This window comes from Anser cygnoides, chromosome 3, assembly GCF_040182565.1.
Source record: "Anser cygnoides isolate HZ-2024a breed goose chromosome 3, Taihu_goose_T2T_genome, whole genome shotgun sequence".
NCBI classification, from domain to species: domain Eukaryota; kingdom Metazoa; phylum Chordata; class Aves; order Anseriformes; family Anatidae; genus Anser; species Anser cygnoides.
The window spans coordinates 67322572-67346592 of NC_089875.1; the positions used below are offsets into that span (position 1 = coordinate 67322572).

At 39.6% G+C, this 24021-nt stretch overlaps 1 protein-coding gene across 12 annotated transcripts in view; it reads right to left on the reverse strand.

Moving 5' to 3' along the window:
- Window positions 1-24021, reverse strand: part of PKIB (cAMP-dependent protein kinase inhibitor beta) — a 55013-nt gene that overhangs the window by 5837 nt on the left and 25155 nt on the right. The window contains exons 2-3 of one of the 12 annotated variants that reach the window (XM_048065569.2): window positions 18994-19068; window positions 17146-18778 (exon numbers count right to left, since the gene is read on the reverse strand). The exons of 2 other annotated variants lie outside the window; for them this stretch is intronic. The gene's annotated coding sequence lies outside the window, so the exon portion shown is untranslated. Of the gene's footprint in view, window positions 1-11; window positions 9622-15643; window positions 16305-17145; window positions 18779-18946; window positions 19157-24021 lie in introns of those variants that run through there. 9 more of the 12 variants (XM_066994351.1, XM_066994353.1, XM_066994352.1 and 6 more) reach the window with 9 other exon arrangements.

Here is a 24021-nt window from a genome sequence, read left to right on the forward strand (position 1 = left end):
AAGCCGCATACCTCAGTGTTGGGTGCTGAAGCTGTACGTGCCTGTGCATTTCCTTATGTTGCCATTTGTACACCCAAGGAGCACAATGCACAGCTCTCAACCTACAGGAAACCTGCAGATAAAGTCAGCAACAGACCTTTCTGCCAGCCACTTGTATGCATTTTTATGACCTGAGCCCTCTTTTTAGGTGGTTTTGACACACAGCCACTGGGAAGGGAACTGAAACTCTGTTTAGTCATACTGTCTCTATGAAGCAGAACATGTTTTCTTTATTTGGAATCTTGTTTGGACTATTATTTAGAATCTTGTTAGAAAAAATTCCTTTCACAGAGGAGTAAATTATATAAAAAGACCTCTCAAAAAAATAAAAAATAAAAATCTGCACAAAATTTCTTTATCCTGTAAATTCCAAAACACTTGCTTCCTCTGCTCCTACAGGAATAACTTGTTTGCTTGGTTTAACCTCAGCTTGTGCACGTGACTTTTACCTAACAAATAACCAAACCCTGGACTGAATAGAGCCAACAGTGCTCTGTTCCCTCAAGCTTGTCTCAAAGCCAATTGAACTGAATGTGAAAACTCCTGCTGACCACAACAGGCTTTGGATCAGGAATAGGTGTGTTTGCAGGATCACACCCCAGGGCACCAGCTTCTGTGAGAACACCTGGAGCAGAAGGTGGTGACACTTAGCTGCTTGCCACACACAGGGATAGTGTATGAAAGCTCCCATTAGCAACTGTTTTATTAAGAATCATAGAAGGCTATCACACCAGAATTTTACACATTTATTTTCAGTAATTAACAGAGTAAATTCTAATAATTAGCCATGAATTGTTCAATTAAAACCAATACTTGCTCTGTATGAGCACGGTTCTGCGTGCAGTGTGAGAACAGGAATATTGTCTCTGTGTCACTGTGCTCAGCATGTGATGTGGAACGGATACAGGTGGGGTTGGAGACCTGCCTGATGGAAGGCTATCAGGTTTTGATTGACAACTGCCTGTATTTAGAATAAGAGTTAGATAAGCAAAGTCTCATTTTTACTGTCCTTCATATAACAAACAGAGAATCATAGTCACCACTCTAAAATTCTGCCAGGGTTGGGAAACAGTAGTGCTCTCACTTCGTGGATGGAAAAAACAAGGGAGATCTCTAGGCCAAGCATTGCCTGTTCTGATGTGCAGGAAAGGAGGGGCAGAGCTTTAATTACTGATGCTGACCTTGTTTCCACCACAAAGAACATTTCCCTCTTCTCCCTCAAACTTCCTTCAGCTGCGTCACTCCAATTACAGTAATAAATATCCTTAATCTTCTTTGTATCTCTCAATGTGTTGTAATAAAAGAAATGAATCCTCCTTGGCAAGAAATGAGGTTTAAGTAGAATCTGCAAATCTGAAAGATGACTTGAACTGGCAAACAAACCACTTTCTTCAACCGAAGTCAGTGATTAAAGGTTCTGACCCTGAGATTTGAAAGCTCCATCCTACATGAAAACAGCCAGGCCAAGTCCAAATGAATCTTTTCCATAAGCAGCAAAAATATAAAAGTGATAATAGACATTCAGGAATGTGACTTTGAGAAAATATACAAGGTATGTGTATCACAATTCTGGTTTAGATACAGCATTATACTTCGTATTGATTAAAATGGGTGAGCTCAGCACTGGACAAGAAATAACAAAATAAGGAGAATGAATCCAAATTTACAGACACAGTCTCACGGCTTTTTGTAGGTGTTTGTACTTAGTTAACTGTAGGTGTCATAAATATATTTCTCTACATGCTCACCAGAGAAGGAAAAGAGACTGTAAATTACACTTCAGAACAGAAAATACTCAGCATCTTCCTTTGCTTGGTAAAGGCATTAAGATTTGTTCCCGATGCCAAAATACCGGTGTGGTATCCTCATTTCACTTCGGCCACGCAGTTGGTGGGCCAACACTGTTGTGAGCTGGCTGCTGTTCATCAAAAGATCTCCAGACTGACATGAGTTAAAACACACCAGAGACTTTCTCAAACCTGCCTTGTCCATTTGTTTTTTCCTCTTTTCTCCCTTGCAATTACTTTGTAAATGGAGAAAATCTGCTCTACAACTACAACTGTATCAAACCACCCTCTCCTGTAGCACAGTTTCATCTTAGCCATGTTGGACACTTATGTCAAATCCCTCCCTTTTCTCTCCAGCCTCTCTCTTTCTTCCCAATGTAATCTCCCTTTGGTGCATAATGCTAGGCCACCCAGGAAGGTGACAAAGGGCAGTCTGACATCCTTCCATGTACATGAATTTTGATTTATTATTTGATTTTAAAAGTGTGCAGGGGCAAATCTTAGAACACCTGTTGGACAAGAAATCAGCCTATCATTATCTGTCACTCTGGTGGGCACAATTCAAGTGTAGCTATCTAAAAATAACAGCAATACACTGTCCTTTGCGTAGCAGTTACCATTATGGTATCATCATCATTTTTTCTGTATTAAATCTTAGGTATCAGAGGCTGAGGAGAAGGCTGAGTTCAAAAGTTAAGGGCTACTCACTTCTAAGTGAGTAGCACACTTCTAAGTTTGAAGAGAAAGGACTGAATACGGGACACTCTCTAAGCACATTTCAAAGATGAGACTACTCCAGCAGGCTTATAATTTACAATATGAATCAAAACTTATGACCATTTAGGTTCATATAAATCAAAACTTAAGTCTACCTCCAAACATGGAACAGACTGTATACAAAATATCTTTCTACAGTACTACAGTTAAATGGCATTTCTTTCTTTAATGTTCTAAGGAATTTGTTCACTTTCATTCTGCTGCTCCCTTACAATAGTATTTTCTAAGTCCTACATCTAGGTATGGATGTAGAGCTCTACTTCTCTTCATCTGTGTCTAGCTTTATTTTTTTCACCATTTCGATCAGGAAGTAACCATCTCCCTGAGGCTGGCATCCTCTCACACGTGTTATGTTTACCATTTTTCATGCTTTCTCACAGGGTAAATAATAATCATGGTGTGCACAGCATCAGTTTTCCCAATTCCACTTCTCCCTCCAGCAACGTCTCCCTCAGCTTCATTGAGCTCATTTTGCTGTAGACTTATCCTAGATAAAGATATGTACATCTCACCAATGCCAGCACGCAGTTGTCTTTCTCAGCTTCCAAATTACTGTTTTCAAGTTCCTCCCATGTCACCGCTCACCAGGCTAATGGTATATGGTTTAAAGAAAGAGTGACAGATAGCTGGAGCAGAAGATTCCCTACTTCGCTGCCTCTCTCTTTTCCAAAGCAAAAAACAGGCAGCCCAGATAGCAGAAGGGACTGGGTGGGACATGAGTGGGGAAAGTGGCTGTTTGCAGCGGGTCAACAGTAGGAAGGCAGATGGACTGCCAGACCAGCTCTCCTACTGAAACTAGAGATAAGGGCTTTGGCTGTCATTATAAATAAAACATAACCCAGCAAGTACTCCATCAATATTCCATGGTACCAGATTAATTTTGCTGCTCATTCATGGGCCATGACACAGGGCTAAGGGATTCTCAGGAGTATAGTTAATCTTCTCCGATAATCCTCTGAAATTCCTACAGGACCACACAGGACAAACAGCAGACCACTCTGGTGCACAAGGGGGAAGGAAGAAGTCTGCTTGTGCAAACTGGCTACCACCAAAAGTAAAATTTGATTAGTGTACCCGTCAGATTTTCAAGTGAGTGTCCTCAGAGAAAATGATGGCAGGCAAACTACCAGCGTGTTTTTTTCTAAGCAAGACAGCTAGTTTGTTAATCTTTGAATCTTCTTTTGTCAGCAGCATAGCCAGCTTCTCTGGGGAAAATGAGTCACAGGTTTATTTAAATGAATTACAAAGGAAAAGAACAAATAAGTCTCCCAAAACAACTTGTGTTGAGGATCAAGGCAAAAATGCTTTACAGTGCTCAGCTGTAACAGGTGCCACAATCCACGTTAAATGTCAGCGCTGTCTCTTGCTCACCTTATCTACTAGAAAGTAGATAAGTCACCACTGTACATGTTTGTGATAGCTTTTTTCTTCTCATCTTTTTACTGTTTTATACAAAGACAAAATACTGTTTTTGTTCTGCTTATAAGGACAAACTATTCTTCAGGAAATGTCAAAATGTTCCTGACATCCATGTTGTTGCAACTCCACGTAGGAAACCGAACAACCAAATGCATCTCTCCTTGCCACTCAGACTCTTCTCTCCTTTTGAAAACTTTTCTCTTAGGCCTTTGTCTGCACTATTGAATTGAAAGATACACTTCCCAAACACCTTTCCACTCCTTTTGAATGCTCATTAGTGATAACAGACTGGAAAACATAAATCCTCTTAGAAACACTTGAGAAATAGAATAGCCAAGTAATACTGCAAGAGCCAGATTGATTGATTTTGTGTCTTGACGGTCTCTTGCTGTAAGATGTATTTCAGCATCTTGTTTTATTCAAGAAAAACTTCAGTTGTTTTTATTTTTTTTTCTTTTACTTTTAAGTAAGAGGAGTGTTCTTCAAGCACCTTTTCCCCAAAAGTCTGTAGGTTCAAAAGTGTTCAAGTAAGGAGAACAGAAAACTTATTGAATGCAGTACTTCCCACTGTGCAACTGAGATGAAAACCACATCTCCTTGCTACACACTTGCCATGCTTTCACATCCTCTTCTGCTGCTGCTGCACCCTTGTGGCTTTGCCTGCTCTTCCCAAAGATGTCAGAATAGGAACATTCTCATACGTGCTAATGTAATCTTTACACTTTATCCTGAAGCAGTACAGGACCACAGAAAAGGAAAAAAAAGTTAGGAGCAGTCATGATTTTAATGAAGACTGTCCAGAGATTACAATGATGACTAATAGTAACCTGGACATTTGCATAACAATTTTTGTGAGATCTCTGTTTGGTGTTTTTCTCCACCAATGAAATTTGCAACACACTCATTTGCCTAGTGGTGGGAAGCACACAAATAAAAGCAAGCAGTCTTTAGGATTTCTGTAGCATACACATATGTCTTGGCTGTTTTGGGCTTAGAACAAGAGTCCACACACTTCTTGATAACTGGAAAGGCAAAACAATATAGATAAGTATACCAAAGTTAAAAGTGAAGCACTCAGGAAAAGAAGTAAATTCTTTAGTTTTGGTTTTTTTTGTTGTTGGTGGTGGTGGTTTTTTTTTGTTTGCTTGTTTGTTTGTTTTTTTAAATATATCACTAAAGTTGGAATGAGTTTCTGTTATTTTTCACGGCAGAAAGATGATTTGGCTTTCCGGTACCTCCAGAGATGTTAACTAAGCTAACCGGGAAATTAAATTATTTCCCGTCTCTGTGAATCTATAATGCAGAAGCATGTCTGGGTCTACAGACTTCCTACATCTTATGTCTCAGCCTGGGCTATTACAGCCCATATAACACATGACATTCTTGGCATGGCACCTGAAAGTTTGCTATGTTGTTTACAGGTTTTCAATTTGGTTTCTTCACAAAGTGAAAAAAGCTGGACACACATCTGTATTCTTCTGCTCCGGATGTGACCTACTCTACCTTCATGTACCGGGGCAATATCCTTTCTGATAATCTGAAGAAATGGCGTCCAGATGTTATTTTCAAAACTTTTTATTACTTAGTCTCAAACCAGTCAGGTTGAGATAGCAGTATCACACCATCCCTTCATTTCCTGCCTTGGTCCTCTCAGAAGAAGCACTGAGTCAAAATCCAAGATCTTTCTCCTACTGTTCAGGTGCTCATCAGTTTGGGGTGCAGAATCTGAAAGGCTGGCCAAAGCTGTAGAATAATGACAAGAACTGACAATTTTTGCCCCTTGGTAACATACAATTTCTAGATATATCTTGTCTGTGCTTTCATTAGAAATGGTTCAAGATGGGGAATTAATTTTGTTAAGTGTTAAGGACTATCACAATCATCTTCTGTCCAAATGCAAAATATATATTTTTCTTAACCTCTGTTTTCTCCTGTACACTGTACCTGGACTTTCTGAACACTTCCACATAGCTTATGTTATAGGAAAGAGAAGAGAAAAAAGCTACATAACATATTAGTCATGATGCTTTTGTACTTATGGAGAATGTGCAGATGCTATGGTGAAGTTCACCTTCTGAAAACCTACACAAAGTAGAACAGGTTTACTGTGAGCTCTTAGACACTGAGTACACGGTGCTCTGATGTACAGAAAAACACATTACAAGAATAATAATAATAGCACTAAGTAATGGTACAAATTTCCCATTTTGAAAGAAAATAAGGAAGAGGGGAAAGGGTCATGATACTGACAACCTAATCAGAAGTTATTTGCAGTAAGTAATAAATGAAGTGACATTAGCTGAAGGCAGTCAATACCAGCAAAGAGAGCAAGTCACTTTCCAAATGTCTCTGAGTGACCAAAAGCAATGGCAGACACAAGTTTTAGTCGAAAATACAGTTCAACAGGGAAGAAAGGCTGATGCATCAGCTATGCTGGAAAAAAAAAAAAAAGTCAAATGCATCTCCTACTATGGAATAAGAAATGAAGCTCAGCGTGGGGCAGGGGAACAACCTAATTCCTCCTCTTATATTTTGGCCATTCATCCTCACAGTCTTCATTACCCATTGCAAAATGTATACATATCCCCTGTCATACACATACACTTTCTGATCTCTGCCACAGAGCCTCATATCCTTCCTGAAGATTTACGCCTGGCCTGAAATGCTAGAAAAGTTTGTCCACCCACAGGCACATACTCGAGAAGTAAGTTAGGAATTACTTAGACATCATTTTTAACTACCTAAGTTTCCAGAGGCCCTGGTAACTCTAAGACTGCAGTTATGTTGTATTTATGATTTTTCATATTGCCACAGGCACACAAGGAAGCCAGTATCTTTACTGTACCACCTAGTCTTGTTACTATGGTCACACGTGCACCACACCTTTCGTCTGTCCTCTCCCCTCAGCTTGTTCCTCAGTCTTTGAACTATGAATTCATTGAGGGAGAACCAAACGAGCTTTTCCCTCTGCTTTCATACATAGCCATTGTCCCAGAATCCCAGGAACACTTTCCTGAAGCACACACAGATAAACAGCTGCGTAAGCCAGCATATGCACACGTTGGTACTGCATTCTTTATGTGAATCAGGGAGTGATTTGGTCTCCACTTGCTCTCTCTGTGGAAGAAAATTACTCTGACAAAACCACTTGGAGAGGCTCAGGCAGCAATCAGCTTATAGCATGCTGTGGTCTGCCCGCATAATGCCCTCTGGTAAGGCAAACAGTGCAGTACAATATAAAAAGCAGCAGAGAGAAGATGAATTTATAATTCAGCAGATATATAGGATATATAGGAACAGGACAATCTTATGCACTAAACCAACACACATATATACCCAAACTCTGTTACTGGAGAAGGCCCAAGTCCCCTTCTGATCTTACAGGCACAAATGAGGAACATTTCCAACTAGACCAGAGTGAATCAGGGGGTATCGATATTTATAGGGAGGTTCGTAGGAATGGAGATCCTTGTAGACGTGCTTACTAAAGGGAATAGTGGCAAGGAAAGAGAAGTTGTCTGGTAGGAACATGTGGGCACAAATTGCTGAAAGACAGGAGAACAAGCATGGCAGAGAAGTAAGAGACTATAGGTGTGCTTGTACATCAGAAGAAGGAATGACAAACTGAGATCTATCTGAGGTAAAGAAATTACCTGGCAAACTAAAGAGACAAGGAAGGATAACTCTGAAAAATGACTGAGGAAGAGGGATGAAATTACGTAATGAGGAATTTATTTGGATGGCAAGTGGGATGTAGGCAGGGAAGAAGAGAGGCATGGTAAAGTCTGGGGAGACTTTCAGGAAACCAGTCCTACTGGAGGATGCATACATTCAGTAGAGCCTACGGATTAGCAGCAAATTAGTTAGGCAGCAGTAAAACAGGCATGTATGTGCTTAAAAGTTTGTATGTACAATTAACCCAATAGGCCCACATACAGAAAACCTGAAGAGTCTGCACAAGAGAGTTTAAAACACTACAGATTTATTTATTTTTTAAGGGGGATAAACTATTTCATTAACGTGCCACATGCTATAACATCTTGTTAACTGAAGATTCAGTATTTGCAATGACCCCTGATGTTGTGGGAACTCCTCAAAACAACAAGTAGTTACAACGCGAGCTTCTGCACAGCAGCTCCCTACCAGGGCGAAAAGTCCCTGTCTTCTTCACATTCGGATTTCCCAAGGACTCTCAGAGGCAGAAGCAGGTTTGGTGAAAGAGCTACCTTGCTGTCATGAAGCTCAGTGCTTCTCTCCAGTTAGGCAGTAGGTGGTAACAGACTCGCAGTGAGCAGACAGCTGGTTAAAAGGCTTTGAAGTCCCTAGGCCTTCAAAACATGGGTCTATTTCAATGAAAAAGCAAGGACAAGCTCTCAGAAGCACTTTACTGTTTTATTTATGCAAATGACAGCTGACTTTTGTTTTATTATCTATGTCACCACTAAGTAACATTCCATGATTATATTGAAAAACATAATCATATCTTATTTGTATGATTCTTCCTCCTTCAAACCTACAAGCTATATCTTTTAGCTTTTTGAAAAACAACAACAATTTGAAATACTGATTTGATTGGTTTATGAGCGCTTTTAAAAATTAGTGTAAGGCTACATTTTGTCCTTGTTTACTGTCATGAAACTCAGGGAAATGCCAATAAACAGATAGATATACATGGTCTTAAAAGATGTAGGATGCAGGCAGTGCTCATATAAGCAATGCTAGACCCAACCTCAGATTGGTCTGAATCACACCCAGAGAACAACGTGTCCTACATGTCGGCTTCTTCCCTGTTCAGGTTCAGTTGCACCTCGCTGATGTGGAAATACTTGTGTTTAGCCAGTTTTGCACCACACACCTTTTTGCCTCCTTGCCTGAACACAGGAGAGCATCACTTTCTTGTGATGCTGTGGTTCACGTCTGCTGGACACTTTGGAAGAGCTGAAGTGTAACCAAATCCAAGCACCCACTCTTCTCCTTTGACTGAAGTAAAACTTGCCTATTTCAATTTTTCATTTCTGTATTCTGGCTTCATGCTGCCAAACACACAGAAGGAGAAGTCACTATTTCCAGACCAAGAATTACTCACAGCAGTCTGTTTAAGGAAGGAGAAAAAAAAAAAAAGGAAAGAAAAGAAAAAAAGAAAATCCCGAAGAGAAATTTACCATTTCATTGCTAATTACTCATACGGGTCTGCATACTACATTTAAAGCCAAGTCAGCTTAACCTTCAGCTCGTAATTGGGCAATCAAAGTACTGCTAAAGTACCATAAGCTAATTTTATTTTCTTTATAGCTGCAACAAAGCCTGCTTGTCATTGTCATGAGAGGGTTTCTAAATCTAGCATTTTTCAAGTTTTTATTATTTGTCTAGCTTCTTTAAGAACCAAATCAAAAGGCAAAGCTGTTGACAACTTCAAATAAATCACTAGTGCTTATTGTTGGTGCTAGCACCTATTCCACTTTATTCACAAAGAGCAAATGTCAGTTTGATAGCTGCTCGGATGTTTGAGTGAAGTGTTGGGGTGATGGCTACAAGACTAGGTTCTCAGGGCTTCTACTGACTCAAGTTCTTTGCTTTCACCGTGAAGCTCTGCATAACTATTTTCCCTCAAAATTTATTCTTTCTCTCACTTCGGTTACTTCTACCCAGAAATGACCTGGGTTTCCTGAAATATTCTTCTAGCTCACTCACAAATGCTGCTGAAAATCCAAACCAGAATACTTCTTTTAGCTTTCTTTAGTGGATAGGATGTTGGAAAGCAAAATGTATTTGCTCAACTTCATACATGTTTATTTAGGTAGTAAAATATTATTTTATTAACTCAGCTCAAGGGTAATAAAAGGTCTTTGATTTTGCAAATATAAATGAGCTATTGTAGGATTATTCTATAAAGCCATCCCAGCTTGAAGAAGAGCTGCTATATCCAAAAGGTTTTGCGAAGACATTTTCCTAATTAATAAAATATATTTTCTGTCCCTGTAAACTTTTTTGCAACCACATCCTTAGGCCAACACAGGTGCCGGAAAGCTTTACTAAATCACTTTGGTTCAGCCTGCCTTCGGAGGAAGATGAACCAGTGCATGTTGGTGTGCTTTTCACAGTAATCTGATGACTTCTAAGTAAACCCCAGCAGAAAACAACCACTTGATATGTGAAGTCTAACCCAAACAGAACAGAGCTCACCCTGGGCTGCAAGTGACCCTGGTGCACTGAAGCACCTTTTAATGAGTTACAGAAGTCTCTTACTGCTGTGCTTGACATCTCAGTGACTTTAACATTCACAAAGATGAAAAATCAATAGGACATAAGGCTGCATTTTGAGAGTTTGTGTTGAACTGCTTTTCTTCACCCTCTTCTAAAATTGTATTTTAAATCTGGATCATCAGCTCCACTTCTTTCCCCTGCTCTGTATGTTGCATTCAAACTCTGCTTATGACTTAGCACATATTTTACTTCATATACAATATTTCTTCAATATCAAATGAATAATTTTTCATTTTAATTTCACTTTTTGACACACATCATTTTTATTCTAATATAATTCCAATCAGTCATATATCCTCTACAGCATACCTGTTCAGTCTTGGTAGCAATCCTGTTTACTGATTTTAGTGAAGTTTCAGATAGAAAAAATCTACCTCGTTCTATGGTGACTCACCAAGAAAATAGACTGAGATTTGAGAAATGTGTTTGCCTTTAGCCTTACAATTAAGTTAAACAATGACCCTGATTCATGAGACTTCCCGATTATATTTACAGAATATTTTAATGTGCTGATTAAAAAAAAAATTTGATTACAATTCACTGAAACATATACCCTGATAGTATAAGTTTACATTTTGATCCTGCAGTTAGTTATGCACGTGCTTAACTTTATCTAGTTGGAAGGCTTCTGCTCTTTCCATTCAAATTTGGCAGTACAGAAAGAGGGCTAAACTAGGAATGTGAAGGTTACAGAAAACCTTCAGGAACAGATCACTGTGTTGGATTTGTCCCACTCAAACTGGGAGACAGCAGTCTTCTCCATTGGATCAGATGCCTAATGTTATCTAAAACTCCACAGAATGGGGAGTATGGCAGCACAGATATTTGAGAGCACCTTGTCCTTAAATTTTCTGGGAATGAGCCAGGTACAGTCTGCTCCCACTGAACGGCGCTGCTGAAATTGAATTTCAAATAAATGAAGAAAATACCCCTGAACCCACAATCTCTTGAGGACTAAAGATGGAAACAAGTAGGGCATATGATTAGCCACAGTACACATTAAAAACTTCTTCTTTGCAACTTATTTTGGATTAATTTTATGCTCAGGTGAAGGGTTTTATCTGCAGCACTCTAGCTGCTCCTCACTCCCTATATTTAGATGACTCCATTTTTTTTTCTTTGCATCTCTCCTGAAAGGATATGACTGATCACAGAGATTTATAAACTCCCTGACTTTCATGCTATTTCAGAGTGTCTCTTTTCCCCAAGAGAATAGGCCTAATAGGTGAAATTCATACTAGTTATAAGGCTAAACAAGTCAGTGGAATTACACCTGGGATTCATTTGGTTTAATTTCTTTAGCCTTTCTATATACTTCCATTTTATGAAAGCATGAATCACCTCTATTACCCTCCAATGCCCTTGCTCTAGGACATTAAACAGCCTTACTGTCTTAGAGCTTCACAGTTATAGAGTAGCTCAGAGTAGCTCAGGAAAACAGACATATTTCAATCAAACTTCCAGTAAAATATACTAAGGAGATAGTTTTATGGTCTGCCTGAGCTTATTCGGTAATTGAGGAGAATTATTGTCTCTTAAAAAAAAAAAAAAAAAAGTAAGCTCTAAAACCAGATCTCTACCTCCAAAGATTATCGCCTGTTGTTCAAAAACAAACACCAAACAGCCATTTCTATGACATGTACTGAGCCAGTCAGATAATTTCCACACAGTTGAATTAATGTGTTTTAAATTAATTCAATTAAAATTACCTATAATTAAGACAGGTGGCTTTCAAAGAGTCATTTCCATTTTGGTAAATGATCCTTCAGTAAACATGCCTTTCTACCAACACCTAGATAAAATGCTTTAAATAAGAACCAAGGGGAAAAAAAAAAAACACACATACAAAAAAAAAAAAAAAACCAAACACATTTTTATATCCCAAATGATAACAAGGCTACGAAAACAACCAGTACAAATGGTACATGTTAAAAGATGACAGAGGAGAAAGTAAATAAATAAATAAATATATAAAAGTGCTTTTATAAATGACTTGAATCAAGCGCGGCTAGATCCTTCAGCTATTTTTAGCTGGAACATAACCGAGCACAGAGCTTTTATTTAACTTTCTTAATCTACGTGGGCCACTGATGCATAAGGGAAGGTGGAGGGGTGGAAACCAAAACATTAAAAAGCTTTGTCCCTTGTCAAGTCTTGCTTCTATCTATCATACAAATAACTTTAGTTTGCAGGCCTGCATACTTATTTATCTGGTTCTTTTGGTTATAAAAGTTTAACAATCATCTTTTTCTCTTGTTTTTATTGTTATTAATTTAACATTTTTGTCTGCTGTATTCTGAGCGAGAGACAGGCTTAATTTTGACATATCGAATCGGAGCTTTTCTCCCACAAGCAATAGCAAAAGCAACAAGCGAGACCAGTCCAACCAAGCATTTTTACTCTGTTTTTCTGCAGAGCAGAATTGGGTGGGATTTCCTACTGAGAGGGAGGCAGCTCACCACAGACAGTGCGCTTGCCATTTGCCTCGCTGTCTGAAGGTGCTCTGATGCTGCAGAATGAGTGCCTGAAAGAACCACTTTCAAGTTGGCTATGGATTGCTTTTCTGTGCTGACATTTTGTAGCCTTTACATTTTATGTTAAACTGGAATTACTCCCCTTGTGAGCTACTTGGAAGATTTTGCATCCTCCGCGGCAGCTGGCCGATGTGCATACCTGTGTAACGTGTTGTGTGAGTTTGGGAACTGCTGAATGCTCACAAACAAATTTTCCCATCTGCTAAGCTAATGACATCTTCTAAAATTTCTATGAGCTCTGAACATTTCCTTTTTTAGCTTTGCCAGCATAATCACATTACAGCCTGACACCCGGCAGTGTAAATTAATCTTTTTTTTTTTTTTTTTTCCCACGTAAATCCCTCGGAAGAGGATTGTTCCCCATTTTGTCTTATTAAGCAGACAGGGAAAGAAGAAAACAGATAGGTACTATCACCAAGCAAAACTTCTGTTTCTAGACAGATTGAAACCAAAACAAAGGCAGTTTTGGAGGACACATTCAAAGATGCATCTTTTCCAGAAACACACAGATCTAATTGCATTGCTTCATAGGAACTCCAAGGGAGTTTTGTTTGCAGAAGTATGGAGTTGAGCTTTTCAAAACAACTCCCTAGAAATTATAGTAACTGTGTTAGTATAACTGGTGTTCTGTTTAATGTTGTTCTAGCACTCCAAACATTTACTTCTTGTTTTACATACTTCTGCATTTACTTTGCGTTAAGACCTTATCTGAGAAGTCAAAAACATGAAGGATGCTTGCCTTGCTTTCCCATTGAACATACGTCCTTAGAGATGGTGGATTCTGGTTTTCTAGACTCCAGTCAGCACTGGAGATGAGTAGAACCTACACTTCCCTCCTAGAGTCCTATGTGAATCTGGGTAGAGAACTGTAGATGGTGGCATTTCAGGCAACTGGCTTTTCTGCAGAAGACCACTTGTTCTTGAAGAGCTACAAAAGGCTACAGGGGCCATGGGAGATATTTTTCTCTGATCTTCTTTGCCACATTTTATGGCTCAGTTTAAAATAAGCAGTTGCAAAGTTTATTTTATTCATGAGTTTGAGTTTTTCCTCAAACCTCCCCATCCCCCTTTAAGAAATAATTCTGTATTTTCTTGGTTGCAGACAAAAAGACATGACCCTTTCACAGATCTGCATGCTGCACTTATTCTGAAACCACAGGTCACATTCTGTTCCTTATAACATCAACCAAACCAGTACAGATTTGTTCAACACAACAAAGGTTTAGGAGAGAGTTGATATAAATCTCTGCAAATATCCCTCCAAAAAGTCTTGTTCATTCATTCTGAGGAAAAAAAAAAAAAAGGCAGGATTTGTTGTTGCCTTGAACTTGTAACACCCATCCCAAACTGTAAAGAGTCTGTTGAATTCATGAAGACTGTACAGAGACCCCATAGCCAGGTCCAAGCCCACACGGTGCTTTGTGTTCAGAGCTGTTTGTGGTTAGTGCTCCACCACCTCCTGGTGACCATCATCCTCCTGGTCACAGAGCTCCAAAAGCCTTGCAGTGATACAGGTGTCTCTACAGGACAGACCTGACAGTCTGCATCTGGAGGGCCACATGGGCAGTGGCTCTCCCCAGTTTCACCTGATGAATCACTCTTCCTCTCTGAAGGAGGAATCGCTGCTTCCACAGAAAAATTGCGGTACCAAAATTCTGTACTGCTCAGCAGAGAACTCTGTAAGGCACCGACAGTCACAGACAACGAGCAAAACCTGAACATAAATCTAGAGGCTATTTCTTTCTTTTTTTTTTTTTTTTAATCTAACCACATTCATTATACCTCATTATACCAAAGAAGATTCTTACTCTGCTGTTTCAATGGAGGGGCTAGAAAGACTAAAACCCCTTCTTGGTCACGTGTATGTAAAGCCCAGCAAGCAGGAGAACATCAGAAAGGCTAAGAATTTTAAATAAAAGGGTTCTTTTCTGCTTGCTTAGTTTGTTCAAAGCAATACGGAGACAAGTACAGCTCTTTAGCTAAAGCTCATTAGGAATGCTAGACACTTATGAAACCTCATAAAATATTAAAAAGAAAAAAAAAAAAGCTTACCAGAGGTAGAGAACACAAATGGTAGAATACAGCAGATGAGAACATAACTCACAGGACAGAAAGAAAGGATATCGAGTATCAGAGAAACAACTAGAACATTATCTCAATTTCTGGCTTTCAACTGACTACAGCAGAACACCAAGGGAAAGCTGAATTGTGGCCAAGAGGGAAACAAAACTTGAACACGTTTCAAATAAATAACAGCACATCCACATACAAGATCATATGCCTTATAGGTAGACTTCTGGGCTTCAACATTTCAATTTAGGGCACTTCTGGTACAAAAATCAGCTTTCTACACTCAGTCCTTAATAACAGGGTCTTTGAATTCTCCATCCTCCAGTAAAAGAGGCAGACTCTCCGCACTTGCTGTGCTGCTACATTCACTTCAAAGGTAGTAATTACTGCCTAAATGCTAGTTAAGGAAGCAAGCTGTGTCTATTTAATGGCATTCTGCTGCCAGAAGTGATAATTCAGAAGCTGTCAATAGCCAGTCACGACGACACTGTAGCATAAAAATTGCTTTTATGAGATAAATAATACTTTCCCACCCAATTGGCATCAAATGTCTACAACAACAGGTATTCCAGCATCTACACACCGAGTTTCACAGCAGCCAAGAAAGCTACCTGGAAATAACCATATCACTTAAGTTTCTATTAGCTGTCAGCTGATTTGCATGGAGAACCAACTGGCCAGCAGGGAAGAGGGTTACCTACTATGGTCAGTCAGCCAATCTTGCCCAATTCTGTTCCACAAAATGCCAAGTACCTTAAAGTTCATGGTTCATATATGCCTTCAGCCCCACAGCACGCTCCTTCTGGAAGAGGGACAGGGCATGAGCTAAAAAGAGGAGAGAGCCACCAGTAGAGCTGTGCGTGATCACTGCGAGGAACATCCAGGAAGGCAACGGCAGCTCTGGCTCCCACCACCCCCACGAAAATAACCTGCCATCACACAGCTACCAGAGAAGCAAATTGCCAATGGAAAAACCTCACTGCTTTTAAAACTCAGGAGGGCTGAAACAACTTGTTGTTGTACAAATAAAAAAAAGCTCTTGTGTGCAGAGTGTGTCAGCAGGGAAAAACAAGAAAAGGAACACTGCGGAAAAACAAACTTCTCAATCAAGGAAATGACTCAACCATTTGTGCAACGGCAAGAGAGTCTCCACCTGACATTTTTCAAGGGTCAAATACACACAAGTGGAAGGGGTGATGGGATTTTATTAACCACTGGATAGGTTTCTTCCAACACAGAGGACCCAAGCTGAGTAAAACTCTACTGCTGTAAATCCAGAGCAATGCCACAGGAGTTATGCTCCTCTGGATGTACACCAGGGCAACTGAGATCAGGGTCATCCCACAAACTGTTCATATCAGCCAATTATTTAGTTACTAAAGTGAAAAGAGCTCATATACAATGGGACATTTTAGCGGATGTCTGTGGAATCATAGTTAGCAGAAATAGAAATCAATTTGCATAGATATATTCTCCTTTTGTGCACTGTCATCTCTATTTTGAATGTTTAATCTAGACATAAAAAGAAGAGAAAAAAGGAAAAAAATGTTTAGATGGTTATATTAAGTTAGCCTCCAAATCTCTTATGTATTTATTTTAGTATACTACAAAACCACATCAAGTCTACACTGATCTATCCATCCAAGAATTCAGGACTTCCCAATATAATATTCTCTTCCCCATATTTTCTCTTGGGTGACCATTCTTCCCTCTGGACTTTCAGATTAAATGATATTACTCCATGAAACCCTGCACAAACCCAGCACAAAACCCTGACTGCAGGTACTAGTTATAAAAAATGACACTCCATGAAGTTACTAGAATAGTAATTCAAATATCAGCATTTTGAAGTTGATAGGGGTTTGTTATGGAGAGAATATTGTATTTCAAAATGCTGCAAAATCAATTGTACCACTTCTCCACCTCCACGTCTTTGCAAGAGGAATTGATACAATAAAAAAGAGTACATTTACAAGATAAATTGCAGTCTTCTCTGCAGCTTTTAGCACTCTGTTAAATTAGTTTTCTTCTTGTGCTTGTCAATTACGCCTATGTTATTGGTTTTGCTTAATTAACACAATCCGGAAAACTTCAACAACATAACTATTCTTGGACACTGGCTATGAAATTGCTTCATTTATTTTACTAGTATAGTTGTAAAACAAAGCAGGAATGGGGGTCTACCTAAAATCCAGGATCTGAAGGGACTAGCATTAGTCAAGGGAAACAGTAAATGGTATCATGGTCATACCTACCTGTGCTGCAGGAGCAGGAAAGAAGTATGTGGTTGCCATCATGCTGATACACATACACAGCCCATCTCTGGAAATGTAATAGCTAGAGCTCTGTTAGTCCCCTTTTCAACCTATTTTCTTTCCTTCTACCTTCCCTTACCACCTCTTTCAGTAAATCGTGCCTGGTGTCATTAGGGAACCACAGAACTGCAAATGTTTTCTCAGGGTAAAACATTCTCCCATTCCAAATTTGTTGTTTACCTGAAGACTGAAAATCGTGTTTTTAACTCATTTGCTATATTACTGGACAAACAGTTGGTACAGTCAGTGCTCTGAACCACATCCTCAGCCTGAAACACTTTCTTTGCACACATGCCCTTTCAAACTTGACATTTCATGTGTTGATTTTAGCTGCTTTATAGTTACCTAAGTGCTGAGGAGAGGAAGAAAACAACATGCACACATAAAAGGTCTGTTGATGGCTTCTCTCTTTTCTATTTTAAAGTTCAAAAGCATACATATAATACATCTTTTCAGCTCTACAGGGTTTTCACCAGCTAAAGGATAGATTTTTTTTATGAGCTGTTACTGCAGTTGCTGAAACTGTGACTCAGCAACCAGTCTCACACTTAGAAGTTTGGCAAATGGCTTGATGCCAGATAAACTATTATCCACCTAACAGCTTCCTCATAAATAGCAGGATGCTCTAATGCAAGCTCGCCTACTACCTGTGTAAGGACAGATTATTTGCTGTAAATCCAGGTAAACTTCACTGGTCTTGCAATGCTGAGAGCATTCAGAATCTCCCAAGCAACAGGATGTTTGGGCTGTGGAAAGTCTATTCTGGCATACCATCACTAATTAAGAAAGAATTTTACAAGTCTCATTTCAAGAAACTTATTTTCCAAATAAAATTGCTGAGACTTTTCCTTGCTGGCTTTTTCCACAGTAAGAAGTTGTACTTAGCTGTTTTTTAAACAGATGAAGAAAGTCTTCTCAATTTAAGTTCAGTACGCTCAAGCTCAGTTGTCTGTACTACTATACACCAATCAAGCTATCTTGTACAAAGTCTGTAAAGAAATTAAAGTTAGACTATGAGATATGTAATTGACATCCAGAATGCTCTTATTTTTATAGATGAAATGCTTACCTATGCATATAAAGGCCATTTCAGGTAATTAGCATTTATTTTGTATTATTAGGTATGGATACTGTTGTTGACATACAGCTCTTACACCAGTGTTTGAGGTCATATGTCATCCAAATTCTTTTTCCTCCAAATGCCATTCCAATGGCTATTAAGGTAAGGTGACTAAAGATGAAAAGAAATCTCTCTACATTTGACTGGATATGGAACTGTTCAGGCTCATACTACAGCTGATGAAAAAATCCAACCAAACAAAAGAAACAGCTTCTCTCTAAAGTGAATAAAGATGGGTATAAAGCTCACTGTTAGCCATAAGCAAAATGAAGCTTTTTGTGGACTGTCACTATGAAGGCCCAGTACTGTCCCTGACCCCATCTTGCCTCATTTCTTGTTCCACAGACCACAATTCTTTGCAACATCTGGGACTGGATTCTTCTTCCTTCTTCAGCAAAGAGCATGTATACACATTAGATGGGTGCCACAATACTTTCACTTGAGGTACCAGTCCTGCAAGGTAGAAAGAATCCAAACCATGAAAGTAGATGCTGAAGCATCTACAAAGACTTGATGCTTCAGAAAACCACTTCAATTTACAAAGCTCATACATGAAAGGAAAGCCACCTGGAACTAAACAACTGATAATACCTGGAAGAAGGGCATGCCTAGGGATCCTACCTGTTGCAAGGAAGTTGGGTTGCCAGGAAGTACCTCCATCTACTCACCAGCAACTTCATCAGATGAAGAAATAATCACCTCTGCAATGACTCCTTCAAATCACCAAGCAGAGCTCTGTCCTCCTGTTGAAAAGGTGCCCAGAAGAGGAGACTTAGGGCTCTGAAGGAAAACTGGCTTCATCTTCTGTTTCCTAGGTGAATGCTTTGCTCACTAGGGAAAAAAATAAGCTGAGCAACAGCACTTTCCACTGTGCAGAAGATAATGGAAGTATTCTAAATTAAATTCTGTCTTTTTGAAGTCAACTAGGTTTTACCACCATCTTCACACTTTAACTTCTAATACAATGCTTCCTTTAAGGGAAAAAAGAAGTATGTCATAGAATTTGGGGTCAGGGATGGCATTAGTCAGGCCACCATTTGAAACACAGAGGGAAAACATTATGCTTGAAGCCTAAAGACTGCTTCTGTAATTTATGCAGTGACTGATTCTTATACAAGAAGAGCGAGCCCTTGGTCTCAGTGCAAGGTTCACAATTCCCACATCTCCAATGGAGTCCTTTAATGACTTTGCTCATTTTGTCCCCACAAATCATGAATTCTTACCCATCTTCTTCTCCTATTATCTCTCAAACAGATGGATAAAAAGTGTTCACAGCAATGAGCTGTTAGTAAAACCAAAACAAAATTAAAGTAAAACCACTGTGTTATTTAAGACTTAACACTAAAAGCATTGACCACGTTCCAAGGAACTGCTGAGTGTTTCTCTGAAAGAGTATTTGCTTTGCATTGCCAATATTACGTTGGCAAAGTACTGATAAAGAAAGCACTAAGAGGACCCCATCCCCTCAGTCACATCCCAAGGTAATCACTGAATTTGAACTCAGCAACTGCTAAGAAAACAGTGGTGACAAGATGTCAAGGCAGGTATAACTAGATGGTATGAAGCAACTTTCGATAGACAAACTGATGAGCCTACACCACTGTCCACTTGAGGCCCTATGTTTTCTGGGAGAGACTATTTGCTCTCCTTACTGTTAGTCAATCTAGCAAATTTCAGTTTCAAAAGTAACATTCGGGGGGAAATGATGCATTATCAAAGATTCAAGAGTGTCCCAAAGAGAAAGTGTCTGTTATATACTTCACTTCATCATAATTTTTGAAGCATTACATGTCATTAATCAACATTAGAAATCTGACCTTTGAGTCCTTTCATTATAGGAAAGAAAATAAATTCTGCAATTTTCCTAACTTTATTTCACATTTATTATTAAGTCATTATTTCAGGCTATTCTTAGGTACATTTTAGATGATGTCTTCATCTCTTCCTATTCTGTATGAATTCTAACTTTGCTGCTGAAAAAAAAAAAAAAAAGCATAAGCTTTCTGAGTTTTTCCCAAAGTCTGCTGAAGGGGGGAAAGGAAGAATTAACATAATTATGAAAAATACGAACTAGTTCAACTTCATCCTGTCTAGTCTTCTAAAAGAATTCTACATATGAAAATGGATTAGGATCACCACTTCCGGGACAACTCAAAAACCTAATTAAAGGAAAGCAAGGTATCCTACTTGACTTTGCAGAACACTTTACAGATAGACGGAGTGAACAAAACAAGAAGAAAGGGCAGGGGTAGGGGGGAAGGTGGAAGAAAACTCTGGTGGTTTCTCAGACATCATGGTCTGCTTATGCTTACTTTTGAATATCAAACAAACAAATTTAGGGATATCCCAAAATGTCAGTGTTCTGGGAAAAAAAAAGGAGCAATCATTTCAAAACAAAGATTTTCCTGTTTGGACAATTGCTTTACACGTCCTGGTTAAGCACCTCTTTTATGAAGACAAGGTAGGGTTTTTCTCAAAGAAAAAGTCTGTCAACATCTCAAAACCAGCACACTTTTTTATCATGCTAAGGCTCAGTTGGAGGAGATCAGCAATGATATTTTGCATTAGTGGTAGGTCTCTGAGAGTGGCATAGGACGTGCAGCCAGGAGGAGATATCTGGGACAGAGCCAGAAGCATAGGATAAAGCATGGCTGAAAACTTGGTGATATATAACAACAGAAAAATTCAAGTTGGAAGAGACCTCAGGTCATCTGCTCCAATCTCCTGCTCAAAGCAGGGTCAACTATTCAGATCAGTTTGCTCAGGGATTCGTACAGTCTTGTTTTGAATATGTCCCAGAATGGAGAATCCTTTCCAAGGACAGAGACTCCACAACCTTTCCAGACAACCTGTGCCAGGGCTTAACTGCTCACATGGTGAAAAGTTTTCCCTTACCTCAAGTCAGAACCTGCCCTGTTCTAGTTTGTAACTACGGTTTCTTATTCTCTCTGCTGCGCAACTCTGTAAAGGGCCTGGCTCCATCTTCTCAGTAATCCTTTGTAGGTACAGGAAGGCCAATCTGAGATCCCCTCGTCTTCTCCAAACTGTACATGTCACGGACCCTCAGCCTCTCTTCATAGGGCAAATGTTCCTCAACTTGATGGCCTCCCTCTCCAGTTTATCAACATCCTGCTTATAAGGCAAGGACAAAGCTAGACACATTCTTTCCAGACATAGTCTAACAAGTACAGCGCAGTATCTCGTTACAACTTCCTCGCCACCAGCATGCTCTGCTGAGTATGTTTAGCTCATTGTAGACAACACACAAAGCAGGATCAAGATGGTCAGAGTCACAAAGAGTTTTCAGGTTGAACTGCTCACTCCCACAGGTGTGCAAAAGACAGGGAGCTATCAACCGAAGCAGTGTGACTTTGCATCCTAAAAGCCTCCATCTTTCCGAAACTGGGCATGGCACCAGATTTCCTGTTAGGCAGAGCATTTGGTGCTCCAAATCAGGCATCAAAAATCAGCTTTGTTATTCTGAATGGGGCTGGCACCGAGACTGGTTTCCAGATGGTTTTCTGTTGTGTATTTCTATTGCATAGAGGAACACAGCAAAATCAGAGGAAAAAGCCTTTTCCAGAGAGAAGCAAGAAATCAGGGAAACTGAAGTAAAATTGTGAGGGCTAAGGCAATAATTAGTAAATTAAGTCACTTCCTGTGTCGCTCTTTTCTCAAGTAAGGAAACAGCTGTGGAAGCTCTCACTTTCATGCCAAACAAATCAGTGCTTGACTCTCCGGTCTGTAGTAGCCTTGGCTGGCATTTTCCAGTCTCATTTATACAGTTATATGCAAAGCAGCCAATTACTGCTCTTATTATATCTTTATTGACAAAAATGGTCTTTGAAAGGACAGATGCTCTTGTTTACCATCCCTTCAGATTTCAATCAGTCTCCACATCAGTGTTTGTACTCTATGATACACGAAGTCTGACTTCTTTTGCTCTTTATCTGCTTTTGATATTTAATTTTTCAAACAGCTTGATGCCTGTATTAGGGACTGTTTTGAGTGTTTCCATCTTTGAATGTGTTTCCTACAGCTCACTGATCTCAAATTCATTGATGAATATCATTAAAACTCAATGGGAGAAATCAGTTTAAGAATTTGACCCCTGTACTAATCCTGGCTCCTAACAGAACCCGAGTATGGCTGGAGGGCACACACCTAATAATACAGTTGGGACACACCAAAACTGAGTTAAAGGACTGCTGACTTCACTCACCTTTAGCTATTTAACCATGTTCCATCTATTTATTGCATTAGAGCCCACTTTCTACTTGGCAAAAGACAACTCAAACACAATAAGGGATAATGTCAAATCAATGAACTGAACTGCAGTGCAATATCAAATCAAATGCCACTTTTACTCCAAAGTTGTAGCACTATTTGTCACTGTACCACATAGCTCCAATCTATCAGGGCACTCAGTGAAGTGTTTAATTCTTGTAGTTGGAAGGCTAAAAACACATACTTAAGCACTCTGTACAGCTGGGGCCATAATTGCTTATTTGATCTTGTTTTCTAATTTTATCTTTCAAAATAGCAGTCACAGGCTTAAGAGAGACCACCAAGAGAGAACAGATCCAAATATTCACCTTTCTACTCTTATCTCTAAAAAGTCCTGAGTATTTTTGACTTCTACAGATATTGGACACCGGAAGTTACTTAACAACTTACAGGATCAAGCTTTACTAAAACTGCAGAAATTTGCAAGTTTTCGTCAGAAAAGTTTCTGTCATTATTAAACTCTAGGAAAATGTTCTTTTCTAACAGTGGACCTTTCCCTGACATCTGAACTCCTGTACCAAGCTGGTACACTGACAGACATGCAGTCATGGCCTAGAGCCCAAACCCTCTGAGCAGACCAAAAGGACAATGAAATCCCAAGTCATGAAAAACAGGATTCACCTTGCAGCTCATCCCATCCTGCCTATGGGCAACCACGGGAGGCTGAGCCCGGAGCTCCTTGCTGCTGCTGAGAAGCAGGAGGTGGGGTGGAGGAATTGGGGCAGGAAGGCACGGTACCCTCTGATGCCACGGCTTCTTCATCCCATGCCTCTTGACCATGAAGCCATGTCATGGTTTCCTCACTCCTTACCAACTTGCTTCTTTTCCTTCCATCTTACTGATGCAGAATTCAAGCTAATAAGCTCTGTGTGCTTCTCGTTCTTCAAGTGAACTATAAATTACCTGGCTTGAAGCAGAAGTCCAGGATCTACAGGCTACAGGAAGCCAAAAGATCAAGTTAGATAAGCCCTGTGCAGACAGAGGGCCAACTGCAGGGTTAGGGGCACAGGTTAAAAGTTTGTGAACAAGAGTAATGTTACTGCTGGCTGCACTGTGAAAAGGTAAATGTATGGCTGCAGTGCTAGGGCCTATGAAACACAAAGCGTTAGCAAGAAGCATTTTGAAAAGCAAGGCAATTTAATTTTGATCACCGGTCAGAGATTTGGGGAAGGCTGAGGAGGAGGAGGTTTGGGCTTTCCATGTTCCACAGTGCAACCACAGAGATGCTAGTGTGGAAGTAAACACCTTTATTGACAAGACCTAGCACAAGGTGGACATAAGTAGAGCCACATGGACGTCACCAGAGCACCTCTGGGGCAGATCTGGTAGCCTGAGACACAGAGAAAGTCAGACTCAGAAGGGGCTAGAGGAATGTCAGTCGAAATGAAAGTCTTGTCTTTCCTCTTAGG